Genomic DNA, 23544 nt, shown 5'->3' on the forward strand with positions numbered 1-23544 from the left:
CATTTACTATATCAAAATAAAGCGCAATAAAATCGTGTTAAACTTAGAAAAATGTACTCTTTCGATCAAGCTACAAAAAAGTGTGATTTTTTCATCACTAAACAACCCAATAGGGTAATGACTGTTTATTTTGTTCTCAAACGCTAACAGTTGGCGCCAGCAGCAAAAATTACAGACAACAACCTTTCGAACATTCAGTTTCTCTTACCGGCCGCCGAGCGACGACACTGTTGTTTGTATGTCACCCACTGATCGCGCTACGCTGGATTCTCAAATTTCTCAAACTTTCAACACAAGCGCATGGAAGAATGGTAGTCGGAGAACTGTCAAAACGTATGAAAAATAATGAAAATCGTAAATTGCTTGCAATTAGGAAACTGGATCAAAAATATAGTGATTACAAATCAAGTGTAAAGTGAACACATAACTTTTTGTATTTAGTTCATCTTCCGTGGTGCTTTCTTTGCTTCAGGATTTCGTTTTTACTACCATTGAAAAAGAGCCATCTATTGCCTTTTCAGTTTTAAATATCGCCCTATTATGGATGAAATTTCTGGAAGAAGCTCTGTACAAATACCTGAGTGTTGTCTAGAGGAAATCCCAAATGCATTTCTATAAAAGTTCATAAAGGTATGTTTGTACAGATTTCCAGACAAATTCTTTGGAGAAAAAGTCAAGAATTGATTTATTTCCGGTAGTTTGTGATTTTCCTGGAACGATTATTGGCAGAACCCTAACAAGATGGATACTTAACGGATATTCTGCGGATTCATTGTAGTCAGGAACAGAAACTGATTTTTTTCGAAAAGGATACAATTTTTCAAACATCAGAGTTGTTTTCGAAGAATACCTGTAGTTTCAAAACAATCATGATTTTGTTATTAGAAAGATTCATTCAAAACACGCTGTTGACTTAAGGCTCAAGACTCCATCGTTCAACCATCAGCAATCATCAAAAATGAAAAACCAGTTTTGTCAAACCTCATAAAAATTTGTCATCGCAATCCAGATAGCAAGTGTAACGTAATGATAGATTTTTTTTACTTAAACGTTTATTTAACAGGCTCAAGCGATGATAGATTTTCTTGAACATTAAAGCTTAAATTTTGAGCAAGAAACCTGGTGCTGAAAATTTGTAAAACGATGATGGTTATTTTCCTCTTAACGCGCTCTTTCCCATGGTAGCTCCTGAGCTCCATTGATTTTCGGAAAAATTAAGACAAAGTGAATCTGGTAAATACTACGCTATTGTTACAAGAATATGACTGTATACTCATCAGATTAATCTAAAAGACAACAAACTGTTTCAATAGTGAAGCTAAACAACCAATTTAATATTGAAAAGCAACTAAACAATCTAAACTTATTTTGTAAAATTAATAATACCTAATTTAAAAAAAGGAAAAAAAAACCTATTCAAAAATATGCTTTGCTTTTTCTGAAGCGGTTTTAGACTAATTTCAAATTGCAGTAAAAACATCCATTCGTCGCTCTCTTAGTATAATTCGTGTAATTTATTCACCACTCACTGCATTATAGAACAACTTTGCTAGTACATCTAGTCTCAAAACGTATAATACTTAATTTTAAAAACATCGTTTTAGTTACATGAATGAATTATTATTTTCATTATAATTATTGTTCAATAAATACATTTCTAAGCTACTTACATATATCCACATTCCACGCAAAGATGCCACAAACTCGCAATAAATAAATCTTGTTTTGTGTGTATTGTATAATTCTCGCGCAAGGCATCTCACTATTCGTATCTCACTTATCACTAAACGCTAAGAATCATCTACACACAATAGGGTAACGACTGTTTATTTTGTTTTCAAACGCTAACAGTTGGCGCCAGCGGCAAAAATTACAGACAACTAGCGTTGGGCGATTTTGAATCGATGTTCCGAAAATCGATGTTTACTTTCCGATTAATCGATTTTTTGAATCGATGTTTGGAGCACCTAACATCGGATGAATCGATACTCTTCATTCGATTTTTTGATTCGATTCAATTTGTTGAAATCGTTAAATATTTCTGAATTTGTTTGAGGAAAAGAAACCATATTTTGAACTTATCTTGAAGTAGTAAATCTGTTCGATTGATTTTCGAAACTGTTTTGATTGAAAGATGCCGAAATTGAATGCTAATGCATTTGGTCTCATTCCAAGCTTCATAAATGTCAATTTTCATCCGATTCGAATCGATTCAAAAACATCGATTCAAATGATTCGATTTAATCGGTGAATCGATTCGGCAGTTCAAATGCGAATCGATTCAGTAACATCGATGTTCTGGACAAATTTGCCCAACGCTACAGACAACAACTTTTCGAACATTCAGTTTCTCTTACCGGCCGCCGAGCGGCGACACTGATGTTTGTATCCCCCTCACTGATCGCGCTACGCTGGATTCTCAAATTTCTCAAACTTTCAACACAAGCGCATGGAAGAATGGTAGTCGGAGAACTGTCAAATTGTACGGAAAATAATGAAAATCGTAAATTGCTTGCATTAGGAAACTGAATCAAAAAGTAGTGATTAGAAATCAAGTGTAAAGTGAATACATAACTTTTTGTGTTTAGTTCATCTTCCGTGGTGCTTTCTTTGCTTCAGGATTTCGTTTTTACTACCATTGAAAAAGAGCCATCTATTGCCTTTTCAGTTTTGAATATCACCCTATTATTATGCTGAAAGAATAGCAGCACATTTCATAAGCTGAACAATCTCAGCTTCTATAATCAGAAATGAATAACGAAACAACATTTTAAAACTTCGATAATTTCTTTTGTAGAACAACAGCCAAAATTGTACCTAATCAAAACGTGTAGTTTTGATTGCCATTTCAAGGATTACCCACAAACTTTGTTCGACAATCATTGGAGTGCACCGCCTCATCCGCGATCTCCGAGCGCGCATGAGTCGTGAGAAGAGACCAAACAAAAAACTCACCTCTTTTGTCGCGCCGTCTCTCGTTTTCGTTCGCCTACTGCGATGCGATGGATAGCAGCACCGTCGCGACGCTGCTAGGCCAAAACAACGACGGACTGCAATCGTCGTCATTCGAGTATCGCACTTGGTCAGCTTCGCACGCGTCTTCCGATTTTTCCCACTCTCGCTCTTTATAATATTAACGTTCTCACTGTAGCAGATAGCAAGCAGCACATACAATATATTTGTTTCGCGCGCGCGGTAATTATCGTTTATCACTATTTTTGTCGCGCGCACTATACAGCCCCCTTCGATAACGGGCCCGATTCATCCAAGTAGGCTGCGGTGTTTTGATTGAAACCGAAGAAAGGGATTGGAGAAGAGCCATTTACGACCCTGGGTGAATCAAGGGGGGTTAAGGGTTAAGGGATGTGAAGGAATTCGAAGGAAAGTTTAGAACAAGCAAAAGGTTCAACAGTTGCAAAGTGAACAAAGGTTGCTGTCAGTGGTACCGAGAGAAGTGACAGCCTGTCAGTGGTTAGAGAAGGCGCAAAATTTTTAGGGGTTTAGTGGACCGTGCAATCGAAAGTTCGATATCGAGAGAAATATTCGAAGAGTTTCCTAGTGTAAATTAATTACGTGTCAGAAGAAAATCTGTTCGAAATTTAGAGCTGCAACTAGTGCGGAAAATTGTGCCAAAAAGTTTCTGTCCTCAGCTTAGTCAGTGTACAAAGATTAATATTTGTTTTGTGTTTTGTAAACAACGATTGCCGCCCTGTAATTAACGACGTGTTGGTGGCAAGTTGGCCGTAAACAAGGAACGTGTATTCATCAGGGGGTATCTTCAAGTAGGCTGCGCCGTGGGTTGAGAAGTGATTTAGATCTAAGAGTGCTAAACGGCTTACTACGATCTAGTACCGCGCACGGTTACGGTTTGAACAGAGAGGGAAACCTCAACGCGATCAGAGTTGGCGCTGGACGGGGCCGAAGTAGGCGACGGTGCTTGGAGTAACGATACGTCCGCACCGTGTGCAGTCAGGATGAGCCTGAAGAAGGCGAGTCGTACCAAAAGTCTGTCGCTAAGTGGCGATGACTTCCCGTTGCGACCGGCGAAACCCCGGGCGGCCTTCGTTACGGCCAAACGCCCCGAGGACACGATGAAGATCATGAAGTACATCGACGACAACGTGATTGGCAAGGGTGTCGCATTCCTGGGCCCGTTCGGACGACGCAAAGGTAGGTGACCTAGATTCGTACTGAAACCTTTCATAGGTATGGCGGGGTTTTTCGAATTGTTGGGTGAACGTGAATGACGGCGCGGGAACCGGTTTTGCCGTATTAAGAGTCACGAATGCCATTAATAACAAATTTGCGCCATACGTAACCAATCGCTCAATCCGCAAAAACCTTCAATTAAAATCTCATTCAGTCGCATACTAGGGTTTTGGGTCTTTGTGGTCACCTCTGTTGGTGTCGGCTTTGGCAATGGCTAGTAGGCCACAAAGCACGACCTTTGCACCATGAGTCTGAAAAATCTCAACGATCAATTCATATAAGTCAATGAGACAGAATGAAACTGAATTTGCCTCTTACAGTGACATATTTCTAATCTAAGCCAGTACTCATTTGATCCCTTGAAACTAAATGTGCCAACGCTAATGCAATCTAGTACTGCACATCATTTCAAAAAGTCCCACCTACCACCCTTTCAAGTGCAATGCAAGTCAATCGTGTAATTAAAGTAGGCGATGCGGTATCCCCCAAAACCTACTCTCTGATGTGTAACTTGAAATTTTCTCGCACTACCACTCGAACAAAGTGCGCAAAAATATGCTAGCCGCGAACGCGGGCGCAGAGTAGGCACTGACGGCCACCGCGCCACCGTGTCTAGCATGACTTGCTTCGCCGCTCTCCTTCTCCATTCCACCGCCTGCCGACGCAACATCGACCCGAACCGAGCACCTTTTTCGCACATTTTCGCAGCCTACTCTGCGAAGACTCGTCAGGCTGCGTGCGGTTAACCAACCAACCAATCATCGTGCGATCGCCGCGCAAGGCCAACTCAATTCATGCAAATCGCGCCTCTGAGAACGCTTGCTTGGACTACACGCGCAAAAAACGAGCGGGGAACGATCGAGGAAATGTTACAATGCGACCCTGTCCATTCTACAGGTGACCTTCGGTGTTGATGTAGGCATATAACCGGGATCGAATGGCAGTACTAGATCTCGCCGGGTGCAGGTGCAGTAATCTCTTTCCCTCGTTTATATGCACCGATCGCTCGATCCATTCATCGCAAATTAACAAGGTGCATCTCGCGGCTATTAACTGTGTGTAAAACTTCATATGATTATCATACTAAGTGGATGGATGTGTTCTGCGATGGGAGTTTTTTTTTGCTAGTGCACTGCGAACGATGAGTCGCTTGCTGCGATCGCGATCGGTCACAGTTCATGGACGGGCGATTGATCGCGTCTCGCGGTGGGAGCCGGCTTCGTTGCGTTGATTGATTTATTGATGGGTTTTAGATTGAATGGCGAGGGCTAGTTAATCTGCATTGGTGAGAAAGCTCGCGAATTGTTTGCGAAGAGAAGCAGTAAATGGAAACCAATGTATTGAATTCACGAAATAGCACTTTCGTCTAATATTACAATTCTTGCCAGAAATCCCTCGAAATCCCTCCCTGCAATACCTCGCAATCTAGATTGAATATAGAAGAACTACAGACGGGTCTCCTATTAACCCGTATAGGCCTGAGTGAAAGCAAAAATTCTAAAACTCTCACCCCTAAGCGAATTCTTAATGGATTCAAATGATTTTTTGTCAGTATACTGGCACACATATCTTTTTTCTAGAAGTGGACAGAGGAACGCGGAAATATTCCTATGGTCGGAGTTATTCCGGTGGATCACTGGGTCAAGGCGGGTGAGAAGGTTACTGTCCGTTTGTACCCCTGTAGGTAGGCTAATTTCAAGACACAGATTATTTCCGGAATCGGTTATAATGTGGCCACTACATGACGGAATTTTAATAAAATTGCAGCAGTGAAAATCTTTTGAGAAACGATTGAATTGGATATCAGGTATCAGGTATCAGAAGGCCGGCTCCAAAGGCACGTTCCCCACCAGTTGGGAGATTTGTGCCATCGCCATATTTGAGCCTATTTCATCATCTACCCGATGGGAGAAGAAAGGGAAGGGAAAGATGGGAGGAAATAGGAGTGGGGTCCCTTGAAGAGGGAAGATCGCATAAGCGAAATGAGAGCATGTAGCTCCATACCACAATGGGTTCGAACAGCGCCCTAAAAAGGGCACTGCAAAACGCATGAGCGTAAAGAGAGTCTATAGCTCATTACCACAGCGGGTTAAGAATAACAGGATGTCCTGAAGATTCAGGCTTCTGTATTCAGTTTCACTTAATAAGTGTTTACCAAGTAATTGGAATCGCATTTGCGCAAAAACTGGACAGTTACATATCAGGTGATACGAAGTTCCATAATCGGAGTCACAACTATCACACACAAATGAGTCAGCACGCTGAATATTTGCCATGTGATAGTTGAGTCGGCAGTGGCCTGTCAACGCTCTGACCAAGAGACTGCAATTCTGCTTTGACAAATTTGTTAAATACTTCGCCACCTTTGGAGATGGCTCAGTAATATACAATTTTGTTTGACGACACGACTCCAAACTATTCCAATATTGCTTGTGCTGAGTTGCCGCCCAAGAGTTTATCTGAAGCTTCACCCAGCACTTCGAAATTGAAATAGCCGGCTCAGGGCCAATGAAGTCATGCGATGCTCCATCGCGAGCTAGCTCATCAGCCAATTCATTTCCAGCGATGGAAGAATGGCCTGGTACCCATACAAGGTTTACAGAGTTGACTGAATTCAGTTCCTCAATTTGAGTTCGACATGCGATAACAAGCTTCGACCTTGAGTTGGCCGAAGCGAGAGCTTTTATAGCAGCCTGACTATCTGAACAGAAGTATATGACTTTACCCATTACGCGCTGTTGAAGTGCTGATTGCACTCCACACATAAGAGCAAATATTTCCGCCTGAAAAACGGTGCAGTTTCTACCAAGTGAGTAAAACTGATTCAGCCTTAGCTCACGAGAATATACTCCTGCACCGGCTTTACCTTCAAGAAGGGAGCCATCAGTGTAACATACTATATTGTTTGATATACTTCTTTCCAAATAGCCAGACGTCCACTCTTCCCGTGAAGGGAATTGTGTGGTAAATGTCCTGTAAGGAAAGTTACAAGCAATTGTGAGATCACTTGGAACAAGGACAATTTTGACCCAATTCACTAAAAGTGGAAACAACGAAGTGTGTGTAGATCTACGATTCACTGGATTTTTCTCCAGTAGATCCAGTACCCATAAACGGTAAGAGCAAGAAAGTGCTTCTTGTTTAAGATATATGTGTAGTGGCGCAACGTCGAAAAGGGCCTCGAGCGCTGCTGTGGGAGTTGTAGAGAACGCACCAGACATCGCCATCAAGCACATCCTTTGGAGATGGCCCAATTTTGATTGGATTGTTCTCACTTCGCCCTTTTGCCACCACACAAGACATCCATATGCCAATATTGGTCGAACAACTGTTGTGTAAATCCATTTGATATATTTGGGTTTGAGGCCCCAAGTTTTACCAAATGTTCGCCGGCATTGACCGAAGGCCATACAAGCTTTTTTGACTCTGAAATCAATGTGAGCTGTCCATAAAAGTTTGGAATCTAGAATGACTCCGACATACTTTACTTGATCAGTCACATTAATCTCAGTGCCAAAAAGACGTAAAGGTCGAATTCCATCGCGGTTTCGTCTTTCCGTAAAAAGAACAATAGATGTTTTATTCGGGTTAACCGAAAGGCCATATTGGCGACACCAACTCTCGACTACCTGAAGAGCACTTTGCATCAGGTCGAATAGGGTGCTTATGCACATACCAACTATCAGAGCTAGATAGTCGTCGGCAAATCCATAAGTTGGAAAACCGCAATTATTGAGTTGCCTCAATAGCGTATCTGCTACGAGATTCCACAAAAGTGGTGACAAGACTCCCCCTTGGGGGCATCCGCAAACACTCAATTTTCGAATCGCTGCTTGACGCAATGTCGAGAAGAGATGTCGGTTTTTGAGCATTTAATGAATCCAATTGGTAATCATTGTAGGTAGCCCATGGTTTCGTGCGGCTTCCAATATGGCATCGAAAGACACGTTATCAAAGGCACCCTCAATATCCAAGAAAACACCCAAGCACGATTGCTTCTGAGCGAATGCTTTCTCGATATCGTATACAACTTTGTGGACCAGATTGGTAAGCATATTGATTCACATGAAGAGGCATGTTTGCCAAATAAACATCACGGATGTGATGATCGATAATGCGTTCCAGACATTTCAGAAGAAAAGAGGTCAGACTGATTGGTCTAAAACTCTTCGCTTCCTCATACGACGCACGTCCTCCTTTTGGGATAAACTTTACAGTAATATCACGCCAGGATTTGGGAATGTACCCGGTAGCAAAACTGCTTACAAGTAGCTTTTTCAAAACATGTTTGATAAACGCAAATCCCTTTTGGAGCAGAACAGGATAAATCCCATCCGCTCCTGGAGATTTGAAAAGAACAAAACTATTAAGTGCCCATTGAATCGATTCAGTAGTTACGATACTGCGAGCCGAGGCCAGAGACTCGTAACTACATGAAAAGACATTTGGTTCATCCGTAGATGCTATGTCCACACATCCGGGGAAGTGTGTATTGAATAAACATTCTAAAACTTCTTCATCGGAAGAAGTAAAGTCACCATTAGGTAAGCGAATTTCGTTCACTTGGAAATCCTTAGATTTTGCAAGAATTTTGTTCAACCGACTGACTTCACTCAAACTGGAAACATTTGTACAAAGGTTTTTCCAGCCGGATCGTTCAGCAGAACGAAGAGCCTTCTTGTAAGCCTTGCGAGCCGACTTGAACGACTCTGATCCAGCTGAACGGCGTCTGTTCCAACTCCTTCTACATTGTTTCCTGAGTCTAGTCAGATCGGAATTCCACCATGGGGTCCCTCTTGTAGTCTTTACAGACCGCAGAGGACATGCTTCTTCAAAAGCTTCCATAATGTAGGATGTTGTAGTATCAACGGCATCATCCAGATCACTTGGATTTTCAATGGACGGAGAATATCCATGAAATTTGGTCGCAACCAATTCAATGTAGAGTTCCCAGTTTATTGACCGGGGATTCCTAAAACGCAAAGTCTGCGCAGTTACATTTGAATGTTCAAAGAAGATGTAGCGATGATCAGATAATGATTCCTCATCTGATACATGCCAATTCGTCAACTCGTGACTGATTCTATTCGAGCAGAGCGTTATGTCTAACACTTCTTCTCTATTAGAAACCATGAAGGTTGGGCGATTGCCTATGTTAAGTAATCCAAGATCTGTACTACTTAAGTATTCCATCAGACTGGAGCCTCTCAAATTGATATCCGAGCTGCCCCAGATGATGTGATGAGCATTGGCATCACTGCCCACAATCAGCGGAAGGCCTTTTGGTACGCAGTGAACGACAACTCGTTTGAAGTCATCCGTTGGGGATGGTTCATCATGTGGTAAATATACCGAACAATAGACGTATTTCCTGTTGAGGTCACCAACAGAAACATCGATTGTGACAGCACATACATCTATGGTAGTTAACTCAGAAATGAGTGTAGCAACGATTGCTTTATTAACGAGCACGCATGCGCGGGGCATGGAGCGCGAGTTTGCCATTTCAAGCTTGCTAAAAGTAGCAAAAACTGGGTCCACAAGGTTACCTAGATAGAAGTTCCCTCTACGAAAGTAGGGTTCTTGAACTAGCGCCACTTGGACTGCACCATTTTGCATGAGTCTGCAAAGATTGATCGTTGCTGTTCTTTTATGCTGAAGATTGATCTGAGCTAACCTAACCGTAGCCACTACCCAAACTAGGCAGGATTAAGCTTTTTGCAACCTCAGCACGAAAAAGACCAGCAACGAAAAAACCAGATCGGTATCTATTTAAAGTCGCCAAAGGCGAAAGAGCACACAATACACTGTGTGAAACGCATAATGCGAATCCATATAGGTGATAATTTAAATTAAATGTCAACATATTCATAATCCCACCCTTATTAAGCCTCAAGATAGAGACTGAAGAAGGGCAGCCGATTATCTCGGAGAAACACAAGGTCACCTGCACCATTGCTCCGGGTAGCACAGGAAGGACTCAATACTGTGGAGGGCGCCCTGGTACCCCACAGGCTCCGTTTGCGGTTAGGTTTTATTTAGACCCCCCTAACCATTCATTCTTAGGCACGGTACGCATCACACCATAAATTAGGGGTCACCTGTGAGGTGGACTTTTACCACCGGAACAGGCAGTCCGTAGTGTTAATTCTTAGCCAGTTGAAACAACCGCTACCGACACTACGCGGCTATCTAGGCTGCTCGGGAAAAGGAGGTTAATATTGATGATTAACTCCTGACGTGCCCAATAGAGTGATGCAAATTTTGAAGTTTTTGCTCCCCTATGCTTAAACGATGTCAATTATGATGAAAATCATTCTCCCAAAATTTGAAGTGATTCGGAAGAAATTTGACTGTGCACACGCCATTTGAAGTTTATATGGAGATTACTATGGAAAACGCCAATCTTTTGTGTTCAGTCCTCTATCTCTTCGTCATAACATTTTATGGAAAAGTGAACACACTCATCTCATGTGAAAATTCCCCAGCTACAACTTTGCCGAAGACCACTTTTTGATTGGACGTCAGGATAAATTGTTATTCATCATCATAAACTTGGTTTGCATGTAGCATGCTTCACCAACTGTTCGGCAGGCAACAGTGGTACTCCTGGCGGGAAGAATAGATCAAAGTAATCCAGGCTACTATGTTCTACAGCAAAAAAGCAGTGTTGCTCTGAAAGTAATTGAATGATCATCTCAGCATGATATAGACTTTGTTATCAATAATAACAAATTATCCTTACGTCCCATCAAAATGTGGTCTTCGGCAAAGTTGTAGCTGGGGAATTTTCACATGAGATGAGTGTGTTCACTTTTCCATAAAATGTTATGACGAAGAGATAGAGGACTGAACACAAAAGATTGGCGTTTTCCATAGTAATCTCCATATAAACTTCAAATGGCGTGTGCACAGTCAAATTTCTTCCGAATCACTTCAAATTTTGGGAGAATGATTTTCATCATAATTGACATCGTTTAAGCATAGGGGAGCAAAAACTTCAAAATTTGCATCAGTCTAGTGCCCAAGCAGCCATGATTTTTTTTGTTTACACATAAGCTTTAGCCTACTTTGCCTCTCTGTGCTCTATAATCATTCTGAAAGAAACATTTCGATGCCTACCGTGATCGTCGATGATTGCTCAATTATTTTGACTTTTGATAGTAGCCTACTCTCGCCACGCGGTCTCCTTCGTCGTCCACGGCGGCGGGCAGTTACTTCACTGTAATCGGTGTGTGTGTGGTCTCACGCGAGCCAGAACGTGATATGCGCGAGTTTTCCGCTACAGCTGTGTCTTGATGGCTAGCACAGCTAAAGTCGGTATTGTTGACAAAGAGTTGCGATTTGGTTCGGTCTTCGGTCACCACCATCGAGTTGCGACTGTCGTTGATAGATTTGCTGGTGATTTTCCCCTGATGCGGTGCATATAAGCAATCGGAATGATTCTTTCACCGTGGCGTTTTTCGAGTGGCGATTATAAGCGTGAAGTGCACCGATTACACCCGCATGACACTTGACAGAACGAATCGCACTCGAGAGCCGCACTATCGCCGCAATCAAAACTATAATTATAACTATAGCGCGCAAGCAGCACACACCCATCAATACAGCAGAGGAGGATTTTTTGAGACCTGCCGAAGCCAAATTCCGTACTGTCCCGAGTAGGCGTCCGGCCAACTGCCGACACGTGTATCGCATTCAGAAGCATTCTGCGATTTGCGGTCCTGTTCGACGCTTGCTTTGATAAAAAGCAGAGCTTTTCGATTCATAGCGCGCATACTATACCGCAAAGTTATCAGCTCGCAGAAGGCGTTTGCATTCCTGATTAGGGCTGTGCACTATGAGGATTTATCGGTATCGGCGATATCGTATTGAATAAATATCGGTATCGGCGATATATCGGATTTGACATTATCGATTTAGAACCGATATTCGATAATTTTCAAAAAAGATGTTTAAAAGTAAAACCGACAATATCGGATTCGTTTGACACCAACTGCTGCATTATGGAGTCCATTACTTGAATTTCATAGTGATACTTTGCCATAAAAATGTTTTTTTTTTAATTTTATTGAACAATTTTCAATAATGTGATATAAACAAAAATATTTATCGGAACTGTTATCGGATCGATAATAGCTTTATCGATATCGAAAATTATCGGGCCGACAGATATCGGATATCGTATCGATAAAATCAATCCGATAATATCGATATTATCGATAATATCGATATTTGCACAGCCCTATTCCTGATGATGTTTACATCACCGTACGATCGGTATATGAAACGAAGTCGTTAAAAGGACTTATTTTTCCTCAAAGCAGTGAATGCGCGTCTATATAGCGTTGGTTGGGTTTGCGAGAGATGCAGTCAGTCGAAGTGTGCGACAATCAACGCTTCAGCCGGTGGCGATCACGGATCGCAGACGTGACTAGAAGTGCAAAACAAGCCTTCCTTTGATGCTCGCTTGGAATCGAATGTCAACAATCGGCATTTCCGTTGCTAAACTACCAGAAATATTCAATTCTGATTTGGAAGTTGAGTCGCATTTCTCGCATAAGCTGAAGATGGTTTCCAAATAATCCGTAGAACTCACTTATGAAATTTATGATCCTGTTTTCGAAATGGTTAACTATTTCATAAGTCATGATTTATGGAAAACCTAAGCGTTTTTGGCTCAGTGTATACGATCAAGACGAGACGTAGAATCTCGCACGAATTTGCCGCATTACCGCCGCCATAGTCGCCGAATGCAATAAAATTGCACGCTTTAGCACCTTTGGCTGTCGGACTCGTTCGCCAATTGCGCATTTAGCGTCAGAATCTATTACAAATCACACCCGCAAGACCCGATTGGAACAGGGAATACAGGAGTGACGAAGTTACCGCATCCATCAACGAATCGAAGCAGGCGGATTCGACACACATGGCGAAGATGGCTGGTTGCTACCTGGTTGCTGCGATGCGGCACCTGTCGCTCGGTGGAATGTAAACAAACAAGTGTCAGCTGTTTGCCCGATCGCCAATACTGGACAAATGGCGGAAATCCTAATGGTTCGTGTAAATCATTTGCTGCGTAAACATAATCTGACACCGCTCTGTACTCGGAGGTGGTTCTGGTTCTGTTCCAGTGGCGCCTCTTTATCCACGCGGCGACACCGATACAATAATGGGCATGGGATGGTTGCAATTTGTTTATTTGCGCACATTTCAGTCGATTCCTGTGATGGGACGGTAATTGTGTTTATTGACAAATCTTGGCATCGGCACGTACACATGACGTTTCCCATACAAAGCTTCTTTTATGGATGGGAAAGCGGTGATCGTAAAATGAGATCTTTCATGGCGTTTGTAATGCTTGATGATGGTTTCTTTATTTGCGGGCTGGACACGTGTTTTATCATGTTTGTCATCATAGTAAGCCGATTCAACTACTGAACTGTACTCTTCCGTACACAATTTTTTTTTTTTCGATGTATTCGCTAACTTCAATGTAAATCAGACCTACTGCGATTAATCGCTGGCATATGCTTCTTTCTTCTATTTCACATATTTTGCTGTCTAGTGTCTATCAGAAAAAAAATCTTCGTTGTCCGTATTTCAAACGTTGAAATTTCAAACAAACTTTGAAGTATCTGAAGCAAAGTTTCATATTTTTGAGAATTTTTTGAATTAATAAGAAACATCTTCAATGAATCTAGGTAAGGTTTTTTTTTTGTATGTGGAGAACACATATATGATTTTTTACAGAACATTTCTAATATCCTTGGTGGTGGTTCCCTAATGAATCTTGTAACTATGAATCTACACAAGAATCAGCATTTGAAGAATTGTGGTCGTAGCCCAAATAAGATTTTTCGTATGAACTATGGTAACTTTTCGGTGAGAACTTTGTCGGATGTATGATGAGAACCGTTCTTATTTTTAAAGAGGTTATTGGTGATATCCTGCAGACATCTTCAGCCGATTTCTTGAGGTGACTGTATGTAGTTCATTGTAGGATTCTTAAAGATATTCCCGAACAATTTTGAAATTCCATTTTTGGACAATGTCTGTAGTAATCAGTAGCGTAGCTAGGGGGGTGCGGTATGTGCGGTCCGCACTGGACCCCAGGTTCCTAGGGGCCCCAAAATCATGATTCCCTTTAGCAGTAGAAATACAGTTTTTAACAAATCAAAATGTGTACAAATAGGAAAAATCATGTTTGTAGGAAGCCCTGTAGCACACAGTTATAGTGAACAGTAGTTTTTAACAGAACTTCGTGTTTTTTTTTTATTCAAAAATACATCATTCTGTTAATCAAAAATAATAATCGTCATAGCTATAGAAATATCCCTCCTACAAGAACACTTCCGAGAAATTATACATAGGTTTATCCCAGGTTTGAAAACATTCGTTTGGAAAATTTCTAGAGAAATCAAACAAGAAAAGCTATCTCGTCATTGTTTTTTTTTTCAGTATCATTTTATGTCATTTTGGAACCACTCTTCCAGGCATTACCCACAGATTATCACAGGAATTGTTACATTTAATTTACATTAACTAGAATAAACCGGGGATTCTTCATACATTTCTCCAGACATTTTGAGTTCTTTCAAACATTACTTGAATGATTTGTGAAGAAATTTCCCAATAAATTCTTCAATTTGATAGTATGTTTGGGATTTACGACCACAAAATACTACAGCAACTATTTCTGTAATTCCTTCAAGAGTTCCACTCGAGAATTTTCAGAGATTTCCACTAGAAAATCCTACAGGAAATTATACAGGGTTTCGTTTGATTATTTTTTAAAAAATTACTTCATCAGTTTCTCGGGATGATTATTCATGACCCTTCCAAGAGTCTAGAAGAAATCCGGAGATTTTTAAAAGCTTCTCCCTTGTATTAATGTATCATCTTTTTTACCACAATCATTGATATCTCTAGGATTTAGTTTAGAAATATCCACTGGATTTTTTCCACAGTAATCCCCTCCAATTATTTCTGGAAAATTTCCTTAGCATATTTTTTGAGACGTTCTTAGAGAAATCCAGAATGACATCTTTGAGAACTTCTTTTTGGAAAATTTTAGAGAAGCCTGATGAAAAATTCTTAAAGAAAAAACTTTCAATGTAGTTTTAGATAAAGTTCTAGTTGCAATATTAAAGAAACTATAAACGAAAATAAGAGGAAATAAAAAAAAAACACAAAACAAACTCAGAAGCAATTTTTGAATTCTATGGGAGAACCGCTGGGTTAGTTCCGAGAAAAATAACTTCCTTGAGAAATGAATCTTCAAAAAATCCCTGGAGTAATTCAGAGGATTTCTTTGGAAGAAAACCTGGATGAACACTTCATTCCGATAGAAAATCTAGAGTGAATACCTTGCGAAATTTATGAAGGAATCGCATAATGTACTTCAAAAGAAATCTTCGAATTTTTGACTGAAGACAACTTTAAACAAACACCTGAATTTCATTCTCAGGAAATTATTAAATATATGTAGTCATATTTGGCGTAACGTCACTAGTCAATCCCCAACAGATTTTTTTAGAGAGACCTTCTGAGAGATGACTGGTTGGATTCCTCATTAAAACGTGGTTCTTGATCAATCTCTTTTTGATTACTTTTTTCAGTCATGTGGTCTCTAGATTCATATTTCAAGATACTTAGCCGTTACCAGTCCTGTTGACTAGTCACATGTCAATTGTATGTTAGCCTAGCGACGCTCACTCCTATTTTAAAGGGTCCCCGAATTCAACTCCGCACCGGGCCTCGAAAACCCTAGCTACGTCACTGGTAGTAAATCTTATAGAACTTCTATTAAGATCATTACCGAATTTTACCAATTGTTTATTGATTCAAGTTCAAATCTCATCGGATTCCTAACGACTTCTTGTTAAACTGAAATCATCTATGGATTCGTTACGCATTCTCGATGAGACCTTGGTCTATTTCAGTTGTGATCTCTGGTGGCTCAAAGGGTTGAAGCCGGTGAAGAAACCACGTGGAGAGTGTAGTAGAGGGTTTTTCGGGATAGAATTTTTTTTAGACTGCTCGGAATATAAAGACTGGACTCGAAAAACATGAAACACACAAAAATGATCACCAAAAAATCAATTTAAATCGGATACTTCTCAAATGTTAAGGTATTAAATAACTATATATTAGCTATGTTTTGGCATAACTTATTAATTGAATTTCCTCCCCTAAGCTGAATACTCGTACATTTCTCTTCACACTGCTCATGAGATCTTGGGTGAGGCCTTGTCCATCTTTCTTACACAATTTCTCCCAGTTTCTTTAAAGCTTCATCGGTTTTGAATGTTTTCCACTTTTCTTCAACTTCTTCTTCATTCAACTTCCAAAACTTTTCGATCGGATGAGGTTCTGGTGTATTTGGCGGGTTCGCCTCCTTCTGGACCACATCAACGCCTTTCGCTTCGTACCAATTCATTACAGGCTTTGCGTAATTGCACGAAGCTCCGGCCAGAATAGCGTGGAACTACGATGAGAGCGGAGGAAGGGCAGCAAGCGCTTCTGCAAGCATTCCTCTCGATAAATCTGCCCGTTTATGGTGTCGGTTGTAACGAACGGCTTGCTGTACCGTCCACACTCGCAGATCGCCTGCCACAACAGGTACTTCTTCGCGAATTTGTCCATCTTTCTCTTCCGGAACTTTTCCGGAAGCTCCATACGGGACGTACCGGCAAAAAACTTGAAGCCGAGGATTTGTTTGGTGTCCGCCTAATGTATATCTCGTCGTCCATGACGTGACAGCCTGGATTGATCAGCCACTCACGTTACAGCTTCCGCGCACGCAATTTGGCCACCCTGTTTTGCTTGTCAGTCCGGTTTGGCGCCTTACTAGCCTTAAAAACACGTATCCCAGACCGCTTTATGGTCTGCTGGACGAACCACGTCGACGAATTGACCTTTTTGGTGACGTCTAGGGTGGAAAGGTTCGGATTATTCTTAAAGTACTGCGTTATCTTTCGCGCATTCTCTGGGTATTCCGTTTTCGGTTTTTGGCCGCTTGCAGCGCATCGCTCGATGGTCTTCATCTCCCGGAACATCTTTACAACGCGGGACACGGTGGAATGGTGGATTTCAAGCCTTTTGCCGATCCATCTGTGCGACTGACGAAGATTATCGATCACCGCGCTCAAGATTTGCTGGCGTAGCTCTTTTGGTTTCGAATGCATCTTAAAAACTACTTGACAGATCGCGATTTTCAACACATAAACATAACACTCTAAACTAGTATTACCCAAAGCTTCATTATTTTTTACCCACGCGATAAAAAGTACACTTAAAACAAAGTGTCGCATTTTTTCCTAGTCCAACCTTTACAAATGCAAAACTGATCAATCAACAACGGAAACTTTCAGTTAATAACTTTGAAAGTACCCATAGAAAACAAAGCTGAGAAGCAGGCTCTTTTGAAACAGGGGCCCAGTAGCGTTGCACCAGAACAAAAAAGAAAAAAATCGTGATATTTTTATTTCTCAGATTATTTACAGAAACAGATTGTTTGAGGTTCTACTCGTGATTTCACAACTAAACTGAGCGAATTTTTCAAAGCATTTCTGCTACAGAAATAAAACAATAGAAATGGGGTCAGGGATTTTCAAATAATTTCCTGGACCTTGCAGAATCGCAAGAAGAATCACTGGTGAAACTTCAGGAGGAATCATGGACAGGATTCCTAGATGAATCCCTTGGATGATTTATGGAAGTGATTCCTGGAAAAATCTTAGGAATATTTAAAGCCTGCTTAAAAAAAATCTGAATCACTGATTGCATTTCCAGGTAGCACAATTACACAAACATGGCACCTCTCGTACATACGTTTTATCAGCAGTATCATTGACATGTCAAAATAAGAATTTCGAAACTAATTAAAATTGAAGGTTAACAATCATCATAGGTCCGAGGGCTAATATCTTATTTCAGTTGGCCGCGCAATGAATGCGATAACATTTCCATATTGTATGATAATCAATCTCTTACGCCTCGTCACCGCCGTCGTAAATAAACACAAGTTCGAGTTGTTATCGTTCCGCACAATGTTCGATGAATCAACCCGAGAAAAACACTGCTGCACTTTAACCACACTTTTTCCGAAACTGCATCGCATGGGCCCGGTTTGTACGAGAGAGGACGAACAAAGCAAGCCATGTGAATTGCCGCCTGCACGTGTCTTCCTGTGTAAGCCGGCGGCATGACCTTCATAGACGATTTAATGCGCTCACTAGTCGATTGTATGTGTGATAAAAGTATATCATCCTATAAATAACCGGTTATTCATTCCCCGGAACGGCCGACCATCTTCAGGACCATGTGCCTCATCGACCACGCGCGGCATCAAACGGGGGAGGAAGATCCCTTGCGAACGGGATTAGATTAAGGAAAGACGGGGCAATATGCGCCTTTTAAGGGAAAACTGTGAATTTTATCGAAAACTGTATTCTACTTGGGATTACAGGGAAGTCACATAAACAAGTTTGCAATTATTAAAAGCAGTCATAACGCGCCACCCAGTTCTGAACGATTTTTTTGTGGCAATATCCAGCCGTTGTTCAAATTTTTATCCGGAATACACTATGCAGTTCGTTTGTAATTGAGTTTTTGCGAAAAAATAAATAAATTTCACCGATGATTTCTGAGCTTTGATGGTAAAATGGCACATTTTGCCCCACGATCCTCTAGATGCTCGTTACTTTGCACGGAAAACCTTTGCAAAAGGAAGTGAAAGGTGAGATGCTCTCAGCTAGTGATCCTTTATATGAGAGATAAGCGGAAGTAAAATGGAATGATTTGGCAACAGACCACTATGGGCGATCAGGTGGCCAATAATCGAAAAAATGACTTGTTCTGATAGGGTTTTCTTGTACATCATTCTATAGTAAAGACTTCTATTAAGTTATTCCTGGAATATCAGGGCAAGATCTTTTATATTTTTATTGATGCAGTATGTCAAAGTTAGAGTTTTTAAGAAAAAATAAGAATTCAATGCAAACACAAGGTACACATTGAATACAATATACTGCATAATCGTAATATTTTTTACAGATCTTTATACACTGTCCGAAAGCTTATTCAAAAAGCTAGCCAAGAAAAATAAAATGAAATAAAAATTCGTACTTTAGGTCGGAAAAATGCGGGGAGTGTGCTGAAAAACATATTTTTGATTTTATATCGAAATTTTACACATCCCATACTTTTTTGTCCCAAGTTGTCCCAGACTAAAATTTATTTCCAAGGGTGCTTTGAGATGTAAACTAAAGGATCGTGAAGAATTTAGCTGCACAAATTTGCGCTTTTTTAATTTAGGGCTTTGTGAATTTTTCTAATTTTTTACCCATTTGCTATTGAAAACAGCCAAAAAATAATTCAGAAAATACATTAATATTTCTAAATCATTCATATCATCATTTCTTTGTAAGTTCTAACATTTATAATGGTTTGCACAACGTTAATCGCATAAATGGCTTGTATGCATAATTAGTTACAAAACTTATTGTTTCGCTATAGGTCCTTTTCAAAAGTTAGTCTCGAAAACTTGTTTTTGAAAATTAAACATCAAATTTGTATCACAAAACTCATAAATACAACATGAGACGGAAAAAATATTTTTGGCCGCCAGTCTGTATGGAAACCGCCCATAGTGCAGACCAGCAGTGCTGAGTTTGCTCGGCGTCGAGAATAATATTGTAACACGGACATGACTTCCTCATTGCTAGCAAGTGTATTTTAATTCGTTATAGATCTTTGAGTTACACTTCTGAACTAACAAACAGCAGAAAAAATCAACGACTAAATATCGCATTGAAAAAAATTCAAAAAAGGAAAATATTTCATATGTTTTGCCCTATTCATAACAATTTTCACCGAAATAATTTCCAGCGGATTACATTACTTCTCAAGAAAAGTTCAAAACAAACATAACGCATGATCGTTTGGCTCACGCTTTGACAGCTCTCGCCGCTCGATTGGCTCACACTTTGGTAGAAATGTCAGCTTCCGCGTATCTCTCTCATATAGGATCACTACTCTCAGCTGACTGCCGAAGTTTATCACGATTAATCGATATCTACAGGTTGCCGGTGCGCATTGTCACCACAACCGCCTGCTCTTTCCTGTATGCATTAGGGCGGCTCAAAATTTAAAAATGTTTTAAAATCTAATCTCCCATATATTCCCTACCAACCTAACCATAAAAACAGTGCTCTGTGAAATTTTCAGCTTTCTCGGTGGTGATTTAAAGGTGGCCCAAAGACAATGTAGGTTTATATGGAAATTACTATGGAGAAATTTTGAGATATGCTCCAAACACGCTAGTACTGTAATGTAAGTACAAACTTATTATCCCGCAGCAAAAACTCATTCTTCAAACCATAATAAAGAAGTTTGCTGAAGAGAGAAATTCAATCTGACGGATAGCAGAAGAGATATTCATGAGGCTGTTTGCTATTATTTAGCTAAATATGGGATTATAGCCCTGCAAACATGTACAAAAATCCCAAACAAAATTAGTTCAAAAGGGATTTGTTTCGTCAGCAACATCCTTCATTAAGGTTTGAAGAATGAGTTTTCGATATGGGATGATGAGTTTCTACTTACATTACAGTACTATCGTGTTTGGAACATTTCTCAAAATTTCTCCATAGTAATTTTCATATAAACCTACATTGTCTTTGGGCCACCTTTAAATCACCACCTAGAAAGCTGAAAATTTCACAGAACACTATTTTCATGGTAAGGATGGTAAGAAACATATGGGAAATTGGATTCTCAAACATTTTTTTAATTTTGAACCGCCCTAGTATGCATCTTGTGCACAGTAAATAAATTTAAATTCGTTTGCTCAGAGATAACTAAGGTACCCCGAGGAAAGTGAGACCTTTCGTCGTAGCTCATTTAGGAAAAGTTTTTCAATGAGGTATGCTTCTAGAAAGTTGAAGATACAATGATACGGAATGTATTTAGTACAAAAAAAAATTAATTTTTATTACCATGTGCTCCATGCAACAGTTGTCAACTCAACGCCATTTTCAACTCGCATGATAAATTGTGACACGTTACCCGTTTTTAATTAGCTCGCAATAAAATAATTTTGTGAGGAATCGAATTATCATCAGTAAGCTACAGTTTTAAGTATGATTATGAGTTTTCATTTCAAATGATTTTCACCTGAAAATATTAATCTAAAACAACGTTATTGTTTGAGAAGAGAAAATTTATATTTATTTCTTTTTTGTACGAAATTTATTGTTTTATATTTTTGAAATACGAATTCAAAATTGAACAAAGACAGAGATGTAATTTGGAACGCATCATTGGCACAATTATTTTTTTCTATATTTATTGAACTTTATTATTTTTACCAAATTTGGTAGTTGCGGAAAACAATTCCATCCTATTAAGTGGTTTTCTATCATGCATAACAATAACAACAAAACAAATTTACAATTCCGTCAATTATTGAAAGTTTACATGCTAGTTTTTAATTTATAACTTATAAATGATATGTTTTGAACATGTTTTATTCCTCTTTACGCTTTCAGTGAGGGATTTTTAGTTACAGCGGGGATTCGCTGGTTGGAACACGACTGCCTTCCATCTAGCGAATCCGACCCGTTAGTTGGAACGACTGACAGCTGGTGAAAATGCACCACACTAACGTAACTGGAAAGCAAATCGTCACGAAACGCACATATACATACTTATTTGTTCTATATATGGAGACTTCAATGCAACGGTACTCAGATGTCAAAGTCAGTTTGACATTTTATCTTGACATTTGAGTGCTTTTTAGTTGGAATATTTTCCAACCAGCGAACATCCAACCATCGAGTCATTCCATGTAGCGGACCTCCAACGAGCGAATTCCTACTGTATTATCAAGTGCAACGTGATATACCAATACAGCCATTCCATGAAAAACCAATCTAGTGGGTCTCCGAATTCCGTGAAAATTTGCTATTTTGTTCCTTATCCGAAATAAGGATACGCGTATTTTTGGATTTTTTGATTAGGGTGACCATTTCCGAAATAGGGTGACCAGAAAAATCGCGATTTTGCAAAATTTTTATTTAAAAAAAATAATTATAACTGTTTCAAAAGTTCGACCGATTTTCAATCTTTTTGGACGAAATGAAGGCTAAATATAAAATTTCACGAAAATTGTGTTTTTTACATGAAAAAACTCAATAGTTTCCGTTTTTTCGTGTTTTGAAGGCCTCGGGACCAAAGGGGCTATCGCTGTTCTCATTTTTTCTTGAAAGTTCAGAAAATTTTACGTATACTGTCAAATTTTCAGCGATGTATGTTTTTTAGTTTTTGAGATATATATTTTTGAAAATAAAAAATCAGTCATTTTTTATCGGCACACACTGTAGGTCTCAGCGCATTAGATTTGTAATGTTTAAAAAAATTATAACTTTCGAACAGCTTAAGCGATTTCCAATCTTTTTGTATGGAATGAAAGCTTAAAATTTCAACTATTCAGAAAAAATAGAAAAAAAAATGAAAACTTTGAAAAAAAAAATTAACATTAAAATCATTATGGATAGGAAAGCTTTATTAGGATGTAAAAAAGTCTCCTATTGAACGCTGGTACCCGCATCCTTCACTTAATTTTATAGATTTCACTAACATTAAGATCTTCTATACGATTTTGTTTCGTAATCGATGGCAACGGAAGATCACGCTGATATTATCCTAATATTATCACTGGAACCCGCTCAAAAACTGAGTGTTCGGAATTTGAGACAAAACGGTACATGAAACTTTTACTTTTGTTTTGCAAATAACTTAGGAGCCTGTTTATTTATAAAGATGGTGTTTTCTTCAAGGTTCAGTAACTCAAGGACTACCATTGCTTGAGCAAGTTGATTCAAAATTTTGCCACCAGGCGGCGCTAGTGAGGATGAAAGTTTGGTTTTGTTTTGTTTTAGCGCTGCTTGATGACAAAATTTCGAATCAACTGCCTCTAACAATGATAGTCCTTGAGCTACTGAACAACTTCGCCAAAGACGCCAGCTTTTTAAGTAGTCAGGTTCCTGATATATGCGCAAAATAGTTTCGTGCGCACTAGCGCCGCCTAGTTACAAAATTTCAGCTCAAATAATGATAGCCTTTGAGCTACTGAATAACTTTGCCGAAGACGCCATCTTTCTAAGTGGTTAGGCTCGTGAGATATATGCAAAACAAACTGTCATGAACACTAGCGCCGCCTGGTTGCGGAATTCCGAAACTGAATAATCACTAGACTGATGAAAATTTTGAAGTTTTTGCTCCCCTATGCTTAAACGATGTCAATTATGATGAAAATGATTGTCCCAA

General features: G+C 39.7%; 1 protein-coding gene across 3 annotated transcripts in view; it reads left to right on the plus strand.

Moving 5' to 3' along the window:
- The first annotated feature begins 3047 nt into the window (after nucleotides 1-3047).
- Nucleotides 3048-23544, plus strand: part of LOC5576154 — a 186467-nt gene continuing 165970 nt past the window's right edge. For all 3 annotated transcript variants that reach the window (XM_001662451.2, XM_021838373.1, XM_021838374.1), the window contains exon 1: nucleotides 3048-4170. The gene's annotated coding sequence lies outside the window, so the exon portion shown is untranslated. The remainder of the gene's footprint in view (nucleotides 4171-23544) is intronic.

This window comes from Aedes aegypti, chromosome 1, assembly GCF_002204515.2.
Source record: "Aedes aegypti strain LVP_AGWG chromosome 1, AaegL5.0 Primary Assembly, whole genome shotgun sequence".
Taxonomy (NCBI): domain Eukaryota; kingdom Metazoa; phylum Arthropoda; class Insecta; order Diptera; family Culicidae; genus Aedes; species Aedes aegypti.